The sequence below is a fragment of the Lepisma saccharinum genome, chromosome 24 (genome assembly GCF_977018435.1).
Source record: "Lepisma saccharinum chromosome 24, izLepSacc3.1, whole genome shotgun sequence".
Classification (NCBI taxonomy): Eukaryota; Metazoa; Arthropoda; class Insecta; order Zygentoma; family Lepismatidae; genus Lepisma; species Lepisma saccharinum.
Window position 1 is genome coordinate 31,900,759 of NC_139252.1, and position 25,058 is coordinate 31,925,816.

Genomic DNA, 25,058 nt, shown 5'->3' on the forward strand with positions numbered 1-25,058 from the left:
GCTGTATCTGATGAAAAGTGTCGGAAAGCGAAATGTAAGGCCAAGGCCTGTTCGATCATTAATTCGTTTGTGTTTTGTTTCTGTGCAAGGGGAGTTGAACTTTCCTGTCCTTGATACAAAACGTCTGGCCAGAGCATGGCGAGTCGGCAGTCGTATGGAGGGATAATTGATTTGTCAGTTCAGAGCTTATGGTTAAATGAAACGACTTGGTAAGCAACATGCGGTGCCTATTTTTGTAAGTAAGATGAGCTGCTTGCATGTATATTGATTGTGCTTTGTCTGCTTGCAGTAACTCATTCTTAAAGTGCGATGTTTCAAATGGTAACAAAAATTAGAATATTCGTCTTTTGTAACTGTAATTATTTGTTTTGAATCGAGATAGGCATAAAAGAACACTAAAACAAACACATTGTATGTGTACGAAATTATGAACACTTATAAATAAATCGAAGATTGAAATTACTGTGCGTTTGCCTGAGAAATAAAACACTGTCAAATTTGTAATAGCTATCCCATTCTTGAATACTGGATACTTGCGTCTAAAAATGACTTGAAAGTCAACATTTGACATATTTTGACATGTCCAAGAGTAAGTTTAGTCAGCTTTACAAAATAGCAGTTTGTGTGTTATATACGTGCTCTATTTCGGTAAATTGTCTTGTTAAAAAAAAAAAGTTTTCAAAAATTTATCAGTTGCATCCTAATGTAGAACTTAAAAACCCATTGTAATTTATTCGTTCTGTTATGTGATGCCCAACTAATAGCACATTAGGGGGAAAATAGTTTGCAGCAAGATAGAATTTACGAAAACTTTTATACGCTTTGGTGTAAACCAAATTACGCCACACGTCTTTTGCAGACTGATGCATATACCTTATTCATTCACTTTTTGCTGTGTAGCGTGGCGTATCTTTTCCGTGAAACCAATACTGTCACGTCACGTCACCGATCAGATCTCAGTCTTGGGTTTCATTCTCCTCACGTTGTATAATCCATTCCGTGCTTGAATTCTGCCTAGGCCAACCATCTGCTTCCCTTGCACAATCACTCCCCCACCCCCTTCTCGACTAACCTAATCTTTACCTTCATGTAGATTACTATACCTGGCTTCTACTCTTTTTCGACCACGATCGGGATCTTCCAAGTTGTTTTAGCAGGTAGAGAAGCACCGCGCGATGATAATTTATGACCAGTGGTGCGTCAAGGTATTTTAGCGCGTCTTGTAATCTTTATTGTTGCTCGGATCTTGAAAGATACGTTTCAGTCCCCCCCCCCTTTCGCCCTTTATGCGTCCTTTTTCGCATTGATTAGGCGCTAGTTAGCTTATTATCTATTCCATGCTGTATGCGTTGTGAACGACTGTCTAGTTTGTAGCTTATAGTTATGGAAATTTTGCCATGTTTGAACTTGGGTACTGACTGTCATCTTACGTAACAGTTCCGATGAAGGTAGCTATTCATGAACGCAATAGGCGCTTCGTAATGTAAATTCTAGCTACACATAAAACTAAATGCAATAAAGTGTGTTTTTGGCCTTTGCCAAGAATCAGGTTTATAGTTTGATGCATTTTTTTGTACATTGTAAAGGCAAAGCCATGATGCAAGAGAATATTTCTTTGTATGTCGACCTTTCCTTCATCTTTCTCGACGATGCACTTAAAAATTTTGGTCTGAGCCACAGAGTTTATGCATTTTTCTGCCAGCTGATGCATTTTCTTTTCTGTATGTAGGAATGCTCACTAAAAAATGTGCGTAGTGCAAAGTTAATGCAAAGTAGTGCATGAAGCTGTACCCTCAAGGAAACATCTAAATGCATCATGTATTGAATATGCACTAATATGCATCTGACTTTTATAAATATTATTTGTACTACATTAATCGACTCATTAAAATGTATCAACTATTTTATAAACTTACTTCCAAACATAACTAAGTTATTTGTAATTTTTAAAATATAATTAGTCCATTGTGATGTTTAGTTTCCTTTTATGGAATGTAACACATACATTGCATGCATTGAAAGTAATCAATTGTACCAACTATAAAATGCATTAAATCTCGATTTAAGAACAGAGAAGCATTCCAGTATTTCGTTTGATTCACATTAACTCTTTATCGAATCCGAAGTTTCGCTCAACGATTAAACCATTTCAAGTGTATAAACTTGATGCCCCCGATGCAAAAAGCTTAATTCTCACTGGTTGAACAGATCAGAGGCGATCATTTTCAAAAAAACAAAAATTACACGTTTAACTGTCAAATGATGCATCTAAATTCTGCGTGTATACCAAAAGTGTATTCTGATCACTTCCGGTAACTTATACACATTCTGGACCCTTGCTGAACAAAATGGCGAAGTGTTCAGCGTAACGCAATACGAAACCAGAGGTCCCAGGTCGAACAGTGGTTAAGACATGGATGTATCATTACGTTTATTCCATAACCCATTTCATCGGTTCATTCTCGTCGTCGAAATTAAACGAAGACCTAGAAAGACGGCGTAAAAATAACCGACATGACAAGACAGAAAGTAAGAATAGTTACTTCTGAAGCATCTCATAGCATTCTTCTCTAACTAAAGCACAGCTGTGAAAAGGGTGGTGTAAAATTCTCAAATGTATATCCTGACACTTCTTTGTAGCACAAAATTGATATGAAGATTTACAGAAATCACCCTCCCACAATTTTGCGAATAAAATAGGCAGAATTAATATGAAATACGCTGTAAGATATTTATGAGAAACACAATAAGATAGTTTTTTATACTTTACAAGATGTGTAATTGCCATTGTACTTACAGAAATAAGTATATTGCAGTGGCGTGCCAAAGGGGGATTGGAGGGGTCATAACCCATCCTTTTGGCCCAGTGATAAAAAAAAAAACACTTCGAAGGCAGAAAAATATGGCAAAATGAGAGCTGGTTACTAACATAAGTATACGTAACCCTGACCCCTTTGGAAAATCTTGAGCACGCCACTGCTATTTTTAATAAAGTAATAGAAATGGAGATGCATCTCCCCTACATGTTCGAAATTTGATACATTTTGAAATGTTTAGGCTACAACTAGTGTTGAGCGATATATCGCGATATTGGAAAAATATCGTCACGATATTTTGTCGATACACATCGTGTCAGCGATATATCGTAAAGATATTTGGGGATATACAAGATACGATATATCGCCGATATTACGATACGGAAAAAATATCGTATCGTCTCTGACTATATTTTCTTGATATATCGTGATATCGAATTTCCGATATTGTCCATCCCTAGCTACCACGTTTTAAATTAAATATTCTGTGTGTACTACCGTGGAAAATACGTTAGGTAACATTGGAAGAAAACTGTGCAGTCGAATACACCCTGCGTGTTCAAAATCGTGTGCAATGTTGCCAGAAAAATAAGTTCGAACGCTTCAGTTGCAAAATTGCCTTTATTTGATACAAGAATCTAGACGGATGTCGAGAGTGATTTGAGCATTTGAAGTACATTGCAGTTCATGTCCTTTACAGACAAGGGACGTGGATATGGACTGCCGAAGGGTACGTGCAGCTGTGTCGGCGTAGATAGACCGTGTTAAGTGATCAATTTATATGCGTATAGGCGAGCTCTCAACCTCTTCCTCCACCCCCCCCCCCTTTCTCTCGCTCTGGTGTTTGTATAAACGATGGACTGGAAGTAAGGGAAGGGGGAAGAAGATTCAACCAGATGTTCAAGGAGCTTGTTTCCTGTAACCAGTTACGGTAGGTTTTCCGAAAATAATCCCTCGCAGAAGAAAAAAACTTTAACTTTTCCCCTCCGAAAATCCCTCTGGAGGGCTAAATTGTCCCCCTTTTCTCATAAATATTTGTCTTATAGACCGAAAATTTCCCTCAAGAAATCCCTCAGAGGCAAAACTTTTATTCTTTTAAAAACCTCCATTTTTTTAAATTGTCACATTTTTTTTATTGCCAATTTTTTTATTGTATGATTAGGCACACACATTACATATGTATTAACGTTGAATTTTCCTAGTAAAGTCTCAATTAAAAGAAATTACCTCATTTAGATTTTGCGTTTCATATTTGCCAGGACCTTCAAAGCTATCTACGCTCTAAGCTGTTTATCGTCGGACAAAAGGTTACAGAAATTTGATTGAAAGTGCCAATTGTTATCATTTGTGATATCTATTTCCACGCCTATTTTACTCGTCTTTAGTGCATATAATAAATCCGCAGTCTAATTGTCAAGAATTCCCCGAATTTCTGACGCAACGAACGTTGAAGAGACAGCAATGAGACTGAGATACAATTCTGGTTTTCCTGTACAGCAAGTACAGAGCCGACAAGAAAATACTTAAGCAATATCCACAAATGTGAGTTTCCAGTTCCACCCCGAGTCAATAAAATCCTGTCAAACTTTCCTTTCCCTGACCTCGACCTACCGTAACATCGTTCCCACCTCAAGACTGAAGTGTTACTCGGACGGGAACCGGTTTGTGCTGCCCTCCGCGGAAGTTTTCTGAGTTATTCCGATCAGTTGAGGCTTCAAGATGTGCGATGTTGTAGGAAGATGATCAACTGCAAGCCATGTGTGGTGCTTCCATCAATAGGAAAACTGAACACATTTCTGGTTACATGTGTTAATCGACTATAAGTCGGTTATTTGTTGGGTCAACTACAACAGTTGTAATCAAAATTTGACCGTATTTAAAATTTACAATCTCGAGTACTTGATCGCCATCACTTTCCTTTGATTGAGAGTAAGAGCAGTTCTGCTTGGAATCCATGTAATTGTTGTATTATTTAGTATATAAGGTTAAAGTTCGTGCACGTTTTCTTAATGAACATAAGGGCTAATCGGGACTGGACATACAGTTTAAACTTATTAGAACCACTATGATACGTCCCCATCGGAAATTCAACCTCGTCTTTTGGTATAAAGTAGGTGATAATTTAGACCAATACGGTATGGACACAGCTCCATGATTATGTGCTGGTAAAGTCGAGATCCTGGATTCGAATCCCTATTCATCAAAATATATTTCTATGTTTTGTTTCAATTTGTGTGTTGTGGAAGGGCGGAAAATAATATACAAATTGGAGAACTATTTTCTGAAAATTGAAAAATATCTGAATCCGGTCGGGGGAGGGGGGGGAAGCTGGTCTGAACGGCTGTTACGTCACGGAATTTCGTTTTGATGTTCATATGTAATATTTAATGCCTATATTGAGTACTGTTAGATCTAACTAAACAGCGTAACTTTTTGATATTATTAATTAATGAAGATAACAGATTGTTTTCGATATTATGTTTCAAGAAGCGTAATTGGGTTTGTTCGACTAATAAGCATCAAATTAATGTATAATGATTAGCATGCGCGTTGTACAAATAATATTATGTTGCTGATTTGTGGTGCTCTAGTAACAGTTACTGGAATAATAAAAATAATGTAGCCTAGCTAAATTCATTGTGGCATACATCTTTTAAAAATATATAGGAGCCTTTTCAACTAATTATTTGATTCATCATAACCAACTTTATCTAAGTTTCCCCTGACGTAATTTGTTCATATAAAATTGATTTGTTTGGTGTTATAGTGAATTCCTAACTAAAATATACAACCATACATCACCAGAATGTATAGTTTTCTAGCAACCACAACAATGTTTCAATGGATTGCATTCTCTCCGTTGATAATAGTGAAACAGTTTGTACATGTTCGTCTTGCACATAAGTTTGTATAGCATTAGACAATGAGGATAACAATTCTATCAGCACGAATGTTGTACAAGTAGCAGTTCGAACGGGCTGTTTAAGAAACTCGGCGTCATTCTTACGCCAAGTCGTGCGCTTCCCTCGGGCAAGAATGAACTTGAAGTAGTGGGTCGGTTTTATAGCATCATAACGGCCTCTAAATTGCCTTTTATAGCCCAGCAGTGGGAGTGTCTGGCCTCCAGGCAATTCAATACCATAACCTACCTCAAGTGATCATTACGTTTTAAACGCACAGCTAGAAAAATGGACACTAAAACACAGTTTAAAACTCAGTAGTTCAAGAGCATAATCATCAGTTTCTCTTATCTTCTTTAACAACCACACAGTTTTGTGCGTTTGGCAAAAACTTGTTATACCCAAAGCGGATAGGTTGGTCAATTAAACACATTGTGTGTTCATAAATTTGAACCGATATCAGTGTGTTGATGGAGGTTTTTTTTCGAAACAGTACAAGATTGCTAATACTTAACAGAGGATTAGTTTCGTCTATGTGCACAAAGAAAGGAAAGTGCATCAAATTTAATGTATGCATTTCAAATGCATCAAATTATATAACTTGGCGTGTAATTGTTGGTTTCTTTTGATCCATGGAATTTTAATTCACCAGGAGGAAATGATGAGGGTCAAGACACTGGAGTGCTTTAATGTTTATAATATAATCAAAATTTAATGCATTTGCTTGTATTTGTGAGTTTCATGTCATCATTTGTTCATATTATTGGTTTCCAATGGACTTTTATGTTTATCATGAATGTTAATCATAGGAACTTGTTACTAAAGATTTTAAATAATTTCTCTCAAACAGTAAGTTTTTTGCACCCCAAAAAATAACATTATTCTAAACTTAAAAATGAACAATTAATATTTATTGAATTCAAAATAACTTTGTTTAGAACTAAGCTTATGAAATAGTTGAAACATTTTAACTTGCAAAAATTATAGGATGTAAATAATATTTATGCATTTCAGTGCACGTTCAAAGTCGGATGCATTTAAACGTTTGTTCGGACTACGACTTTTATACATGTTTGCTTTAATTAATGCACAAACTTAATTTATATACTACAGAAAAGTAACCTTCCGATATTTATATTTCAGGCCTTAGGAATTCTCAAATGACAACACTGGATACATTTCTTATTGTTTCACGAATCTTGCAGTGACGTCATCTCATATCAACCAATGCCCGCTCAGTATTGACCTACCTGTACGCATCCAATTCCCTTATGTAGCCTGACGAAATGTTCGATACATACAAAACTTTGTGTAAACAAAAGTGGTGCAAAATGGAGCTACAAAATACCACATCCTATAAGTGGCATGCCCAAGTCAGAAATCGTAGACCTTGGTGCCAAAACATGAATTTACCTCGGGCAGTAATTGTTTTTATATTAAAAATGCGTATAGGCCATGTATCAGTAAATCAACATTTGGCTCGTTTAAAGATTGTGCCATCAACTTTCTGCCAATGCGGAGAATGCTAATCAAACAACAATTTATTTTTTGAATAGAATAGAATGGTCTTTATTTAAGCAGACGAGACTCTCTATATAAAAACTTACAACATGCACATATACAATTTCCGATATCCTTATCTACGTTAATATCTGAACCTCGCACTGAAGTTATTTGGATTCTTCATATATAAACAGCCATGATGACCCACACGACAATTTAAATCAATAAGACCTCGTTATACCATAAAAACAATGAATGGACTTCAACACTCAATACATCATTAGTGTTTCGAAGAAAATGAACATATTCAACAACATTTTGGAACATAATAGCAATAGTACCTGAATTCAGCAACTTTGGCTAGAAATCGCAAACGCGGTGTGAGCCAAAAAAAAGAGAAGAAGAAAGAAGACGACCTTGTGTAAACTCGAGAGTATAAAAAAGGAAAATGTTTGAAAAATAGTCCTTGGTTTCAAAATTGTAAAGAATGCAGAAACGCAATTGTTTTAATAAATAGACCGATAGTAGTCACGCGACAACTTATTTATTTAAAATACACTTTTCATTTTTTTTTTTGAATCTCCAAATTATGATTGTGGTATTTTAAAAAGGTGATGATGGTCAGCATAGATAAACAAAATATTTTGCACAAAGCATTAAAACAAAAATGTGACATTTTCAACGTGTGGTTTCATTATTGTATACAACAGATATTAGATTCGTGTTGGATACATTTACTTGTATTTCTGTGAAATTATATAAAATTGGATTTAAAAAAATATATTGTCTGCATGAGTAATGAGTAGGGTTACGTTTGTAATAGAAATTTTATGTGTTCGCAAATTATGTATTTAAAATGTATGCTTGGCATAAACAGCAAAGTGTAAAGCTGTAAGTTCAATAAATAAATACATATCATTTGTAAACTGGAAATAAATTCAGCGATTAAATTCCAAAAGAGGAAATTAATGCTACTGGTGAATTGTTAATGAAAGAATTAAAGAAATATTATGAAGTTCATAATACATGATATCGAATTTTTTCTTGTTACATACATTAATATATTGATTTACATGTAAGTTATGCTTCAACAATTATTTGTAACTCTTCGGAATTTTGGTTAGTGTTAGAGTGCTCGCCATGAAGTCAGGTGTTCTGGATTCGAAACCCACATTGATCAAAGCAGGTTTCTTTGTATATTTAAACCGTTCTAGAATTTTATAACATTTCAAATAGCATGGTAGCTAACATTGCAGAGTTCCATAACCGTTGTAGGCACATTTCAGTGTTTGGGATCTCACTTTAAACTGTAGTCCCGTCCCGACTATTCTGTCTGCACAAAAAAAGGGAACTTAAAAACAAATTTCTCTTAATTAGATCATCACCAATCCTCACCACTGCTTTCGAGCTACCATTTCCCAAACACACATGCTAATTTACATACGCGTAATTAATTTATTTTCTAGGGGTCGAGGTTGATCGGTTTACAGTACAATACATATATGTCAATCGAGAAATTCTCCAATCTGGAAATTAAAATGAACCCCCTTCACAGGTTACGCCCACCCTAAATGGTGCTTTGAATTTGCATGAAACTATAATGCAAGTTGAAAATATTACTTGGATTTGACAGAATCAGGCGTTAATGTTACTTTTTGTTTCGTGCAATTACGTAAATAAATTACTCTTAGATCAAGGTTACAGGTGACTCTGTGTTTCTCAGTTTCCACGCATGGAAGCGCTGCAGGCGACCTCCCAATTAACAAAATGTATGCTGATTAATGTTTTTTTTATCTTCACCTGTTTTTTTCCTCCTATTCACGCGATCCGTATGTCACAATGATATGTTCATTAAGAGTTTCTTTTTCAGCCCCTCCCTCGATAATCATGCATGACAGGTTGATGAATGTTGCAATGGGGGTTCAGGGTATGAGGTTACCGAGCATGCAGGATAAAAAATAACTCACTTTTAGCACACTTTTCGGAAATTACTTTGCAGCACGTTTCAGCATGACGGAAAAGTCTCACCTCGTTTTTACACTATAAGATACTACACATTTTTCACACTTTTGGGTGCACTATTTGGAAATAACTTTTGATTAATACTCATTAACGTGTACTAAAAGGTATCAAAACAGTGATGCCGTCAGAAAATATGAGTAAGGAGGCAGGGGGGGATATTTTCTGGATGGGGAGTCGCATTTTAGATACACCCAACATAAATAAATATGCAGTAGAACCTGGCGTCACAGTTAAAAATGTGCTATGAAAGTAAATGGGTTTGAAAAGCATATTCATACAGAAAAGAATGACTCATTTAATTAAGAAAACCACTTTCGGTTAAGCCTTTTGATAAGCTTAAACCAAAACTTGATAATTTTGACCAAATTATTTGGTAAGTCCCAACAAATGTGCGCGATTACTATAATTACTTAGTACTGGTAAACTGTCATTTGTTTGTCGACTAAGTATTGTGCAAAAAAAAAATGCTCAAATTATTTTCTAATTTATACGAATTATATTCAAAAGTTGTATTTGTGCTGGATCCTCTCAATCCAAAATGTGTCTATTGATACAAATGTCTATTTTCTTTTTTACTCCAGTAACACATTTTGCATCAAAATGCACAGAGAAATGTGCTGTTCCATGTCAAATGTTAAAATGCATGGATGAAGAACTGTGTCAATTGATGCACCAAAACTACATAAACCTTGACCTCATGCATTTCGAGTTGTGTGATAATGATAACTTCAACATTAATGGTTGGTCTGTTATGTTATTTTTACATTCTTGTCTGTAATTTATTATTATTTTTAATGTCGGTAATTTTTGTGTCCGTGACTGCAATTTGATTTTTTCTTGTTTTCGTTATTACATATTGTGTGATACATGACAACTTCTTGGTGAGATGGCAGATTCTTTTCAGTTCATTTATAGATATAATTTTTGCTAACCTAGTAATAACTATTATTGTACTGACAAGGTAACCCTTCTATGAAAGCGTTTTTTGAACATTGGCTCTCCGTAAGGAACGAAAAATGTACACTTTGTAATCAAGGGGTCCCAGGTTTGATTACCGGTGGAGACACACAGTGGTTTGCATCATACTTTTAAACCATATACGCAGTTCCGATTATCATATCTGTCTATAAGGTGGTTAAACAAACTCCAATCGAAAATTTTAAATATTGTGGTTTGAGAGTCACGTTTTTTTTTGTGCTTCCTACTCACAGAACTCGAAATGCATCAAGTCAACGTTGATGAATTTTTCATGCATCAGTTGATGCATTTGAATGTTAATTTCTTTGAAACAGCAGCTGATAAAAGGACCCTTTGATGCATTTTTGTGTACTTTGATGCACCAAAAGTGCATCATTAGCAGCTAAGGTACTGTAATGTGCGTAATTGAATTCATAACAATTGTGCATATTTGTATAAGTTGACACATTTTGGATTCTGTGCATCTTATCTATATCTTGTACTAACATTTTCTCATTTTTTCTTTCATTTTAGGTAAGCAATGACCCCATCTGTATCTCCGCTCTGGTGCCGATAAAACAACTTGTAATCAGTGAGTACATTTGATAATTATACACCAATGTTTGAAGTAGAATTACCACTCTCTACGATGACGATAACTTGGGTATGCTGCTGATACGTGTTCATGCATGTTTACCTCATGCGAGACATTGCATGCTAGAGCACATGGTAAACAGTATGGACAAATATGTGTATTCTGTATTTGCCGTCTACCTGTGTAAGCGTCTTGTTGGTTCGGACCCTTGTTCAACAATGAACATTGTTCCCATGAGATAGGAGCCAGGTACTGCTTCTCTGAATATTACTGACAGTGAATGTTGGTTAGCAATTAGCATGCAATGTTAATGGAACATTATCCATCAGTACTTCTCTACCTATTCACACCTCTTCTCTTGTCCTAAGGTGAAGAAATTGATTCTTGACACTGGTTCCAAAATTGGTGCTCTAACTCTGGTTCGCCACGGAGTTGGTACTCAAGAGACATTGATAAATCTCAACTTGATACCCTTGTTTACTCATTAAAAAAAAATAAAAAAATCAAGTGTAAGGGTTTACTTTCAATTTTATTGCCTCTATATTTTTTTGTTAAAAAATAAGACGTTAGGTATGATTTAATGAAAACGAATTCCTTTGCTGTAATCAGTGAAGAAAATAACTCTGTTGCTATTCACTCATAATATCTGATATCGAATGAAGTAACTACAAAATATACTGACTTATTTTTTTAAACTAACAACTTATCGGTAACTGAGTTGCTTTTGGTGCAGATTACCCGTGGAAGTAACTTCCCAAACACGAAGAACCCAAAATGTGTCAATTGACAAAAACATGTTGACTCCAATAATACGTTATATAAGTCCATAAACTTCTAATGATTCAGTCACTGGCGTACGCAGGTTTTTTTTTTTTCGGGAAGGGCTGAAATTTTAAAGGTGAATAGTACATAGCTGGTTGCTATGGAAGCGGCAAAAACAATAAGGTATTTCGTATTTTTAGAACTTTCCAATCTCAAATATAGCAATCGGGGGTCACTTAAAGGGGAAGGGGGGTTGGTTTTCCCCAAATCCTTCACTGCTTTAATTTGGAAATGTTGATATTCTCAAAATTTCGGAGGGGGCTGTAGTCCTATCAGCTCCCCCTCTGCGTATCCCCCAGTGGATGCAGTTTAATTGAATCAAAATACACAGGAAGAAAAACATTCGTTTGGAATAACCGCAAAATGGTTTCTTGTAACCAAATATGACTGTTTACTGAAAGACAACTTCGTTTAATTATCACGCACGTTGGATTAGTTGCCCAAAATTTTACAATAAACAAATTTAGTAAAAGGATATACGATCGTAGGATTTTTCCAGAGAGAGAGAGAGGGGCATTTTCCCCCCATAATAGTGTTGCTCCCTCGAAAAAAACACTACTTCAGAATGAAGTTATTATGTTCTTGCAACGCCCTTGTAATAATTAACATAAATTGCTGTTACTGAAATGAAGTTAAGGTTATATGCGTGTATAATTTGTTACGTTCCCCGGATTATTCTCAATGGATCTACTTACTTTTATTCCTCGACGGCGAGCCTGGGACTTATCAGCCTACTTTGAAGCCCTCAGGTAGTGGGAAATCAGATATGGATATGTTAACGTAAACCTTGCTAACTCTCGCACACAAAAAATATATTTAGATGTCAGTTAATGTTAATATATTACACTTGCACTCGCAATTAAACTCCTTATTACAAACAAAATTGTATTAAGATCATAATACTTCTGGATACACAAATTAACACATTCACATTTCCAAAATCACTTCCATTATCCAGCAACATTCATAATATCTCTCACCTCACAACCCCACAATCAGATGTTTTAAGGTTAGTCCATAACCATAACAGACTACCCAATTGAACAAAACAAATTACGTCATCCTAGACATTTAACATATTAAACACTTAAAATGATACAATAAGTGGGTGCGTATCAAATTCTAGCGTAACATTCGTTTTCCATGGGGGAGCCGTAGCCTCTTTTGCCTCCCCTTCTGGGCGTCCATGGTAAATTGTATCAATTTTTTTTGTTTGCGTTTCTTGTTTTGTGAACTCATACAAATCCGTTTGTTTCTGTGTACACTCCAGAGGGATTTTCCACTAGGCTATCAAAGTCCAGGGGAGGCCGCAAAAAAATTACACACTCAAGTGACAATGACCATCGAGAATTAAAATTTCTTAATATTGTGATAATAACAAAATAAACCAACACGTCAGGTCATTTTATTTGCTTATATGATCATGAAAGAATATAGAAGAGTGGAATTTGTAGCGTTTAAGTAACTTCTTACATCAAACAGTCACAAGTGCTTTCCGCAAATCTTAGAAGTTTTGTATTTTACCATCAAATGACAGTGAAGAGCGGTCGTTCTGTGTTCTAAAACGAATTAAAAGTGGCCCCAGAATTTCAGCGTCGGATAGCAGACTTTATAGTTTGTCATATTTCACAGCGAATGCTTGTGTCCTGCAAGAAATTGTCTTGAGTCTCTCATTCACTAGTTTGCTTCCATTAAAGTCAGAAGGAAACAGTTTTAGGCAAGTGTTCTCTTGTTAAATCTAAGTGTAATCTTTTATCGAAATTTAATGAATAATTTTTAATTGGATGTGTCTGTATTTTAAAGTTTACAAGTGCTAGTAATACAGGACATGCAATCAGTGAAGTACCATAATAACAAAACTAATAATAATAATAATAATAAGGGCCTCCCCGATAACGCAGTGGTAGCGTCGTCGCCTGTAATCAAGGTGTCCCGGGTTCGATACCCAGTGGAGGCACATAGTGGTTCAGATCCCACTTTAAACTCTAGGTCCAGTCCCGATGAGCTTTACTATGCATAAACTGGACTTCAAGCACCAATAAACAATAATAATAATAATAATAATAATAATGTCAGCAGGGCACAAAACAAAGTATAGGGGTCCTAATTTTAACCCCCCCCCCCTCCTGGTACACACAGAAATGAATGAAAACATGCTGTTCCGTGTTATGCACTAAAAAATGCATAATTTGTCAAACAACGAAAATTGCACGTTTAACCGGGTCAATTGACGCACCCAGAAGTGAATCAACCTTGATTTATTTCAAGTTGTGTGTGAACATGCAGCTCGAAGATTTAAGGCTCAGCTTCTGAAAGTGACTACATATCAGATCAAGATCGGCGCCAAACGAGCAATTACGTTGTATAAAATACTCACGGAATGTGCTGTAACGAGAATTCCTCACTTCGGGAACGTTCTCAGGGCCAGAACTACTTCCCCATTTTGTTCGTGAAACGACAACAACCCCGCGATCTTCTTTTGTCCGTCAAAATGGCCGCCTTTCATTCGACTCCTCTTTGACAGGCAGAGAAAGTCCAGGCTCTTCCTCGTCATCCTTGCCAGCTACCGCCCCCCCTTTTGAAAGGGGGCTCCCCCATCCCGATCACCTTTTGTTTGCTGACCCCGGTCGCTTCTCCCCCCTCTCCTTTCGGCCTGTTTAGCGCCCTCTAGGCTCCTCCCTGAAACTGTCATGGCGTCAGTGTGCGAAAAGTCTGCGAGCGTGTGTGCGTGTCTGGTTTTCACTCTCCTGCACGCATCATCACACGTCACACACATGGGTTGATAAGTTAACGATGCAACTACGGAGAGTTACTGAAAAGTAAGCTAGTACTAAGTGTTTGGAAGTAACGAAATACCACATAGATGAGTTTGTTTGAAGTAACCAAGAACAGAGGTTTGTTTAATGTTTAAATAGTCGACAAACCAATGATTGTTCAACAGAACCGACGTTTTTTTGTACATTTGTTCAGTTACTAAATAATTTGATAAATCACCACCCTTTTAGTAATTGGTGCAAGTTTGTTTAGTTTCCAGATGTTTTGGTCAAAATTACCAGATTTATTAAAGGTTACCAAGTTCTTTTGTTTGTGTTAACAAAAAGGTTAACCAAGTATGTTTCGTATAGCACACACTTTTTGAAATTAATAGCGGTAACTGTTACTTCTGGAGGAACTGAGTAACGAAAGTAACATTTACGTTCTGTACGTTTGAACAGTAATAAACAATATTGTGACTTACAGTAGTAGTGGCAGCACTATGTTCCTACGCGTCAGCAAAAATTCGATGCGGATGGTGTTATGTTACATCCGGTGGTAGCGGGGTACGAGCGATTTTAATGTTGAGTCAGCAGAACGTGACTGTTGACATTGAAGACATCGGAAGCGGTGGGGGGGAGGGGGGTCAATGGATTTGTCACGTTGTTTCTTGATGTATGCTAACCTAGCACGTGCGTATGTTTGTGTGTGTGTGTGTCTGTGGAGGAAATGCGCGCGCAACCATTGCGTATGATGCAAACACATGAAGAAATGATTTAAAGATGGCGCCGAATTTTGCTCTACCCCGAAAGCTTAGCGGCTAAGGTTATTGCTCTGTAAAACAAGAGGCGTCGAGGGTTCGATTCCTGGTAGAGTCAATATTGATTGATAGATTGAGTTAGTTTTTTTTTTAGTCCGTTTTATGCACGGTAAAACTAATCAGGATTGGACCTACAGTTGAAAAGTGGTGATTCGGACCACTATGTGCCTCCACCGAGTATCGAACCTGGGACCCTTTGATTACAAGGCGACGATGTCAATATTGAATGGTCTCGATTAGCCTGTGTGTAAATAAAGTAAACAAAATGGTTGAGTTCGAAAATCGAGTTGGGTTAGTGGTTAATGTTGTCACCTGGCAATGAAGAGGTCGCGGGTTCGATTCTCTAGGTAGTTAAATTAGGCCAATTGTTTAATCCCGCCATTATAGGTTCCGATTAGTCCATCTGTGCATAAATAGTGATTGAATAAAATCAATATGGCGGCCTTGGGGGTAGTGGTTAATGTTGTCGCCTGGTAATGAAGAGGTCGCGGGTTCGATTCTCTAGGTAGTTAAATGAGGCCAATTGTTTTGTCCCGCCATTATAGGTCCCGATTAGTCCATCTGTGCATAAATAGTATTTGAATAAAATCAATATGGCGGCCGCGTTTTGTGTTTAGCGGCGGCGGCGGCGACCGGGCGCGGGGCGGGGCGGCGCGGGGCGGAGCGGGGCGGCGCGGCGCGGGGGCGGAGCGGGGCGGCGCGGCGCGGGGGTGTTTTTTATTCAGCGAGATGTTTTAACCAAGTGGTTGAGGGTTCGATTCCCAATGTTGGTGAAAATTGGATATTCAATTGTATTTGTTTAAAAGTTTCGATTAGCTTTTTGTGCACAAAAGAGAAAATGAACTAATTGGAAATAGGATGTTTATGCTGTAATGAAAAGGTCCCCGGGTTCGATTCACAATGTCAAATTGGCTGATAATGATGTTGTTTTTAAAATAAAATAAAAAAGAAGTGTGTTGAGTCCCCATTAGTATTTAGGCAGGAACAGATATTAAAAATCAAAACAAAATGCCTTTTGATTACAACGCAAAGACTTTACCGCTAAGGTATAGAGATAAATTAGAATCTGTTGTTTTGCCGTGTGGGGCCCCAGTACCGATTAGCTTAAATGCATAAAGAGTAGGTAAAATAAGCAAGATGGCCGTCACTATTGTTTTGTGATCAAAGAGGAGTCACAGGTTCGATTCAATCAAAGGAGGCAAGATTCTATGTTTCAATTCCATGTAAAAGTCTAAAGTTACGTTTCGATTAACCTCAATGCATAAAGAGGAATTAAACAAAAACAAGCAAAATGGCGACAGATGTGATAAAAGAAAAATTGAATTAGTTTTTTATAGTGACAAGAAAAAATAGCGAATCATTGTTAGAAATAGAATGAAAATAAAGATACTTGCCTTTGCGTGTCCAGCGCTGTGCAGAAAAGCTCTCATGCTTTATCTCCGACAAGTCCACAATACACATTTTTTTTATTGTATAGTTAATTATTAATGTTGTTATTAACACAGATTCTTACCAGTGTGAAGAAAAGCTCTCATGCTTTATCTCCGACAAATTCACAATACACACTTTTTCATTATATAGTTAATTATTAATGTTGTTATTAACACCGAGTTTTACCAGTGTGAAGAAAAGCTCTCATGCTTTATCTTCGACAAGTCCACAATACACACTTTTTCATTATATAGTTAATTATTAATGTTGTTATTAACGATTGTTACCAGTAAAAATATAAACCATGAGGATTTTTAAAAGGGTGATAAGTGAAAAAAGCCAAGACATATATTTTATCCCTGTTTATTACCAATATTTACAAAATTCAAAAGAGCCGCACACACACACACACACACACACATACATATGTAAAATGTTTATATTGTGTCACCAGTTTATCAGCATGTTATTTAACAAGTTTTTTATTCTTCAAGTTTGTTCACTCACCCACATAAGGAATTGTGTCACTATCATATCCATTTTCTGCTGCAACCACTGAATTAAAATGTTTCACTATTTTTTCCACAAGCATGTTCTCGCAAAAAACAAACACTTCTTTGGAAAGTCTTTTTCCGTCGATGTTTTGTATAGACAAAGGCTCAGGTTTTGTACATCCATGTAGATGGGAAAGCACAAACTTCTCCTTATTACATGCATGGACAGGGGAAATATCTGTGCAACCGAAACATTGTTCGCGAAGGTCGAGAATGCAAGATTCCACACAGTTTCCAAAATATGATTTCAGATACGGCGACACTGTTTCACACATAACTTTCGCATGCTCGATGCACACAAATATCTTCATAAACTTCCGCCACGAACTTTCTGCGATGAACACTATCTCCAGGGAACCGTAAGCTGGTTTCTTCCTTATAATGATCTGACGGCGATTGTACAGTGTGGTTATCAGCAATTCATGTTGCTCACTTAGTGGGTAGGAAACACGAGGCTGCTCACCTGGAATAGCGATGTAATTGTCGATTACTGGAAACAATTCCTGAAGAGCGTGCCACTCCTGCAACTGTAGTTCAACACCGGCCGCCCCGCTTCTGTGTAGCCTGATCACAGGTTGGAAATCCAGATGAGAGGAAAGTCCGATTGAGATAACTTTTGTTTTCGAAGCATTCAAATAGTAGACGTGATCGAATAATATCGACTGGCGTATAAGACTAGTTACTTGTTTTTGTTCTTCAGGTAAATGCTGATCGCTCTCTTTCTGAAGAACCCCTTTGAAATTAGTGTACGGTTGAAATTTTTTTTTCAGCGGCATCGAAATAGAGGATTCCATGACTAAGAACTACGAGATACTGCATGTCGCAGCGTGCAGGTATACATTTGAAGAAATGCGTGGGTGTGTTTTTGAGACGCATGCGCGCGTAGCAAACCAAGCATGTGCTGGACAAAAAAGGTGGAGGGGGCGGGGCATTACAAAGATCAATGGTGAGAGAAAAATCAGCAGAATATGATAAACGTCATATTGAGGAAATATTGGATAACAAATATTAATTAATTTAATTAAAGCATCAACCGCATTGTCGATCTGAAATTAGGTTTATAGACAGGGGGCAAAATGGAAAATATCGACGATGTTCTAGTATTGGATTGTTTCTGTATTTCCATCGGTATAATCCTCCACCACATTTGAAGCATACTGTTTTATCCTCTTTTTGAATGTAAAATAATCCTGCTTCGGACAGAGCTTCTACAAACGGGAATTCTTTTGATTGCCAGTTTCTGAAAGAGGACAATCTAGCATTGAAAGATCCCATCTCTGGATATTGCGTCATTGTTCTGTAAAGACACAAAACAAGATAAATATTATAAGTAAGCTGTTGTAAACTGTAACGCTACAAAATCATTAATATACTATTAGGACTATATGTAACTTGTATAAAATTTCAAACAGTATTTACTGTCAATATTTTCTAGTATACGTACCGAGTATTATAAATTTAATTTACGAGTCAGCAAATAAGTTGTTATAATATTGTCGTTTTTTATCGGTACTGGGAATAAAATTTGAAATTTATGCATGGGTTTACCAGAGGCTCTATGGAATAAATACAGAAAAACAGTAATGCCCACAGTACACAGACCCGTAACTTTGTATCTGATGAGTGTTGTACGTATAGAATTTAGAGTTATTTCCAAAAATCGCAAATGGTTATGCACATGTGGAGGTTTTCCGTAACTATCAAAAAATTCCCCCCGGGAGTTACTGTCTATGTAAATTGCTACCCAGTGCTTCCCGGGGCTATCTTTGGGATCTGTATTTACAATCAACGCTGCTGGTAGTTCCACATGTACAGGTAATTCATTAGCTGCGAAAACCCCAACATGATGATTGTCAATGGCTCTATTTGATATTAACCCGTGAAGCAAATTTAAAGTCGACAGCATTGCTGGACACTAAATAGTAATATTGTGCAACTCACCTTTTTATACTTCAAAGTAGACGGTACACGTCACAGTAGATTCCAGAACCAATTTGATCTGGGCCACCAAGCTGTTTATCGTTGTTGAAACAATGGAGAGGTATCTAACACAACGCTGATGCTCGGAATATGGAGGCGGGGTTTACAAACGCGCATGCGTACAATGCTATCTGGCATTTGTTGTGCTGTTGTAAAATGAATTTTGTACTATAAGAAAATTGTCTGTATGTGTGTGTGTATATATATATATATATATATATACAGACACACACGCATATTTATTTATTGATGAAGTGTGTATATATATATATATATAATACAATACAATATAATATATATATATGTAATTTGAAGATAGAACATATCAGTAAAATCTAACAACTAGAAAAATATTCATAACATTCGACTTTTATATTATATGTAATTTAAAACATTCTTCACAGTTTGAGAAATGGAGTGCTTGTGGAAACACCCGTTCTCTGCAATATTGGCTGGTCCATCAGGATGTGGAAAGACATATTTTGTGAAGCATTTTCTCCAGTGTTTACCCAAAATGGTAAATGTAAAATTCAACAATATTTTGGTGTGCTACGGGGAATGGCAATCTGCATACAATGATTTCCCTGGTTTTGTACAATTTCGGGAAGGAATGCCTAATATTGACCAATTTGTGCCAAATTCTGGACCTCATCTTATTATTATCGATGATCAGATGAGGGAATGCGATCAAAGAGTCACAGATTTATTTACAAAAGGGTGTCATCATCGTGATATTAGTCTTTTCTTTATCACTCAAAATCTATTCCATCAGGGAAAAGGGAATAGGGATATATCTTTAAATAGTCATTATATTGTATGCTTCAAAAATCCAAGAGACAGAGCCCAAATTAATTATTTATCTAGACAAGTATACCCGGAGAATCCAAATTTTATAAAAGATGCGTATTACAATGCCACCGCTGAACCCCATGGATATTTGCTGTTTGATCTGAAGCAGAACACTCCGGAAGAAGTACGTTTTCGGTCGCGGATATTTCCCGACGATGATATCAATTATGTATATATTCCTACAAAAAAAGCAAGCATAATCACTAGTCGTTTATTCTGTCATCATGGCTCCAAGAGTGAAACACGCTAAAGTGCTCCAAGTTTTGTCGGATGCTAAACCAGCTCTTCGCACAGCGATATTACAAGCTGCTGATTCTTCCTTAGTTAATTCAATCTGTGAGTGTTGTTACAATGTTCTAAAAGGGAATGTTCCTCTTTCAACACCTCAGAAAACAAGATTGAGCCGGTAGAAGAAGGTGATACGTAATCTCTCTGCCAAAGGACACTCTACAAAGCAGAAGAAACAGATACTAGTGCAACACGGAGGATTTTTACCTGCGTTATTAGCCCCTTTAATAGGAGGTGTGTTATCAAGTTTATTTAAGTGAAAAAAAAATCTGAACATGGAGCATGCCAAAAAAATGGTTATAATACCTCAAGAATTTATGGATAACATGAGACATCCTGTTATGTCTGCACCGTCTACATCCTTATCGCAATTGGATCAGGATATGCAAGTAATTTTGAATCTCAAAGGTCTTTCGGATGATGAAAAATGGAATCGTTACAGTATTGTGCTCCAAAAATTTCTGTCTATTACTCGAAAACAAAGAGAACCTGTGTCGCTACCGATTACAGAATCTACTGAGAAGTTGACTGATATGAAAGAAGAAATTCTAGCTGCTACACCTAGCATGTATCGTAGAAAAGCCGAACTGTTGTATGAACGCCTTTTACATAATAGTAATATTGATTGGGATAAATATGGGGCAGTTTTTATTAACAATAATAAAATTGAAGGCTCAAATATTGTCGATCTAGTATCGGATATAATTCGACCACGAAAAACAAGCAATCCTGTTGGGTGGCAACTATTCAATAGAGCTCTGGCGTTATCTAATATTCCTCAAGAATATATAGGTAACCCCCGGAGACAGGAGTTTATTCAACAGATTGTTTTTGGCAACCCCGGACGCCATGTTCCGCTGTCCGGAGCTAACCAAGAAGAGGCACAAGAATTAACAGAAGCAGAAGAAGAAGAAGAAGAAAAGGAACCAATTTCTTTTGTATCATCATTTCCAGGGCACAAACGTAAACGTACTGTTCCAGTTTGGTCAAGATACAAACCATGAGCGAAAAAATATTAGAGAATATCTGGTACAATCCATCTCATCCAGCATCCTATTCTACAGCTTCAACACTATGGAAAGCTGTAAAAAAATCCATACCATTGTCAACAATCAAACATTGGTTGACAAAGCAAACTGCATACACTTTGCATAGACCTGTAAAGCGTCGATTTCCGAGAAACTTTTATTTTGTGCATAATATCGATGACCAATGGCAGGCTGACTTGAATGACATGCAGAGTTTGCGGAATCACAACAAAGGGTACAGATATATACTCACAGTTATCGATATTTTTAGCAGGCATGCTTGGGCTGTCCCTGTAAAAAATAAAACTGGTGTATGTATAAAAAAGGCTTTCCAGCAAATTTTCAAACAAAGCAAAAGAAAACCTTTGAAATTACAAACTGACAAAGGCCGTGAGTTTACCAACAGTATTGTGCAGGAATATCTCAAAAAACAAAATGTAATTTATTTTACAACAAAGAATCCTGATATTAAAGCTAGTATTGTTGAAAGATTCAACAGAACTTTAAAGGAACGCATGTGGAAGTATTTTACTAAGCAAAGAACCAGCTGTTATGTTAATGTACTCCCAAAGCTTTTGAAAGCTTATAATCATAAAATTCACTCGAGTATTAAAATGGCACCAGCAGATGTTACTCCTGAGAAGGTTTTGAAAGTATGGCACAATATGTATGACAAAAAACTCAAATCTGATTCATCTCCACTATTGTCATTGAAGATGCCATTCAAAATAGGAGATACAGTGAGAATAACAAAAACCAAAAAACGCTTTGACAAAGGTTACATGGAAAATTGGACAAGAGAAATATTTGTGGTGGAACGTATTTTGAAAAGAAATCCTCAAGTGTATGAATTAAAAGATCTACAAGGACATAAAATCGATGGAACATTTTATACGGAAGAGTTGCAATTGGTCCGCTTACCGGATATGCATGAAATTGATAAAATCCTTGCGACCAAAGGTAAAGGAGCCAGTAAAAAGTTGTTAGTTCATTGGAAAGGTTACTCCAGATTATTTGACAGTTGGATTAGCGCATCGTTTTTGGAGTCAAAAAAAGAGAGAGAGAGGCATAAATTTTTGTAGGTATTCTTATCAGTGGTACAAATAACCTTCATAACACATCATGAGAAAAGCAAACGCTTTCTACCTTACTTTGCCTAGTAACAGTTCCATGAAATATTTCCCAAGTAATACTCTAACTAATTACACCACAAAGCTTCAGAACCGTGTGGAGTTGGACACCAACAAATGGGAGATGGCATTGGTAGAAGTGCATTATCCTTATTCAATACTAAACATTACAAGATTTAACAACTATATTCAATATAAATCTATGGATGATGTCAAATGGAACGAACTTCGAATATCCGAAGGCTATTACGCATCTATAAACAGCATTGTTGCAGAAATCAATAAATATTCTGAAACATTAAATTTTAGTCTCCGAAATCATCCTGCGTACAAACATGTGACTGTTGATATATCTACCAAGCAGAGAAACATAAATGTACGATTGTCACCTCAACTGGCACGGATATTAGGTTTTAAACCGACCGATGATCTATCAGAAGTAGAAATTGGACGCTCGCCTCCAAATGTTGTGAGAGAAATTCCTTCCCAGATGTATATTTACACAGATATTGCGGAATCACATATGGTGGGAGATGCTGTCGCCCCTCTATTACGTATTATAAACATTAATCCTATGGAACATACTTTTGGAAGTGATGGTGTGCAAATTTTCGATTCACCACATTACATCCCAGTGCAGAAACATAATTTCGAACAAATAGAAATTGACTTAAGGGATAGCACTGGTGCACACATCCCATTCTCCTTCGGACTAGTGTGTTTGAAACTTCATTTTAGACGTTGTGGTGAAAAGCTCTGATTATGAATGACCCATATTTTCAATACTACCATCAACAAGCTGGATCTGGTGTAGGTAACATATATTACGGTGCTGCCTATCAAAAAGGACATGGCATTGGAAGTTTTCTTGGAGGACTGTTTCGGTCAGCTTTGCCTCTTATCAAAAAAGGAGCGAAAGCTGTAGGGAAAGAAATGTTAAAAACAGGGGTAAATGTGTTAGGTGATGTTGTAGACAAAACACCCCTAAAACAGTCACTACAATCCAGAATTTCGGATGCCAGATCAAATCTTAAAAGAAAAGCTGAAACAAAGCTCAAGGAAATGATTGGTTCAGGTTATCAGGGGCATAAACATTTCAAAAGGAATCACTCTGCTTCGGGACAGCGAACTGAAAGGATCGCTCAGAGAAAGAAGAGATCCAGTGCCAATACAAACACCAAGAAAACAACCAAACGCAACCGTAAGAAAATTCAAATAACATCAGATATTTTTGATTAGATATGGCGCTAATTAGGGAGAAATCATGTGAGTGTTTTAAAAGTGAATTGGATATTTTCTCGGTAAAACCTACTCAGACAAGCATCTTAGAACACCACACCATCGGATACAAACCTGTTAGTTCTCTGGCAGATAATGCCCCCACCGAGTTTGTAATACCTGGACATGGTGATGATTATATGGATTTAGCACACACAATGTTGAATATAGATGCCAGAATTGTAAAAGCGAATGGTCAGTTATTGCTACCCACAGATAAAACAATTGGACCTGTCAATGATTTTCTCAATGCAATGTTCAGCGAAGTACAAATCTACTTAAATAACAAACTCATCTCGTTTCCATCTCATATGCACCCATACAGGTCTTATTTTGAAAAAGCACTGAACTATGACATATCTGCAAAATCATCTCATCTCCAAAGTGCATTGTGGTACAAGGATACAGCAGGCGCTTTTGATAACGTTTCGGAAGACAACAAAGGCTTTACAAAACGTAACCAACTAACAAAACAGAGTAAAACATTTGATATGTTTGGTTACTTGCATTCTGATATTTTCAATCAAGAGAAATTTTTGATCAATGGAGTGGAAATGCGAATAAAACTGATTCCTTCGAAAAACACTTTCTGCTTGATGGGATTAGATGACAGTGAAGGCAAAGTGGAAATTCTGGATGCTACACTATATGTGAGAAAAGTATCGGTCAGTTCATCCATCAAACTTAGTCACAATCGCATATTGCAAAAACATACAGCAAAATACCCTCTAACAAGAGTACAACTTAAAGCTGTAACTATTCCAAAAGATATTGTTTCAAAAACAATTGACAATGTGATACTTGGACGTCTTCCGAAACGATTAGTTGTGGGGTTTGTTACCAACGATGCATTCAACGGCACACTGTCTACAAACCCATTCAATTTTCAACATTTCAATTACAACTTCTTTACTTTATATGTTGATGGAGTCCAAATTCCCGGCAAACCGCTTCAACCAGACTTTGAAAACAACAAGTACATAACAGCATATCACACATTATTCTCTGGAACAGGGATACACTATATGGATGAAGGAAACAATATATCGCGTGAGGAATACCCCCAGGGATACGCATTACTTGTTTTCGATATAACACCAGACGCAGCTGCAAGTGCCATATCCCACTGCAGTCTTCAACGGCAAGGGGCTGTTAGCTTGGAAGTCCACTTCAAATCGGCTTTGGAATCTACTGTGACTTGTGTTATCTACTCTGAATTTGACGCTCTCATGGAAATTAATAATCAAAGAGATATTCATCTGGATTAATTGTATAACAAGGTGAGTTGCACAATATTACTATTTAGTGTCCAGCAATGCTGTCGACTTTAA

General features: G+C 36.7%; 1 protein-coding gene across 4 annotated transcripts in view; it reads left to right on the top strand.

Moving 5' to 3' along the window:
• The window catches only part of LOC145978280 (uncharacterized), a 523,367-nt gene that overhangs the window by 388,711 nt on the left and 109,598 nt on the right, over window positions 1-25,058 (top strand). The window contains exon 1 of one of the 4 annotated variants that reach the window (XM_083110802.1): window positions 162-209. The exons of the other annotated variants lie outside the window; for them this stretch is intronic. The gene's annotated coding sequence lies outside the window, so the exon portion shown is untranslated. Of the gene's footprint in view, window positions 1-161; window positions 210-25,058 lie in introns of those variants that run through there. 4 annotated transcript variants of the gene reach the window in all.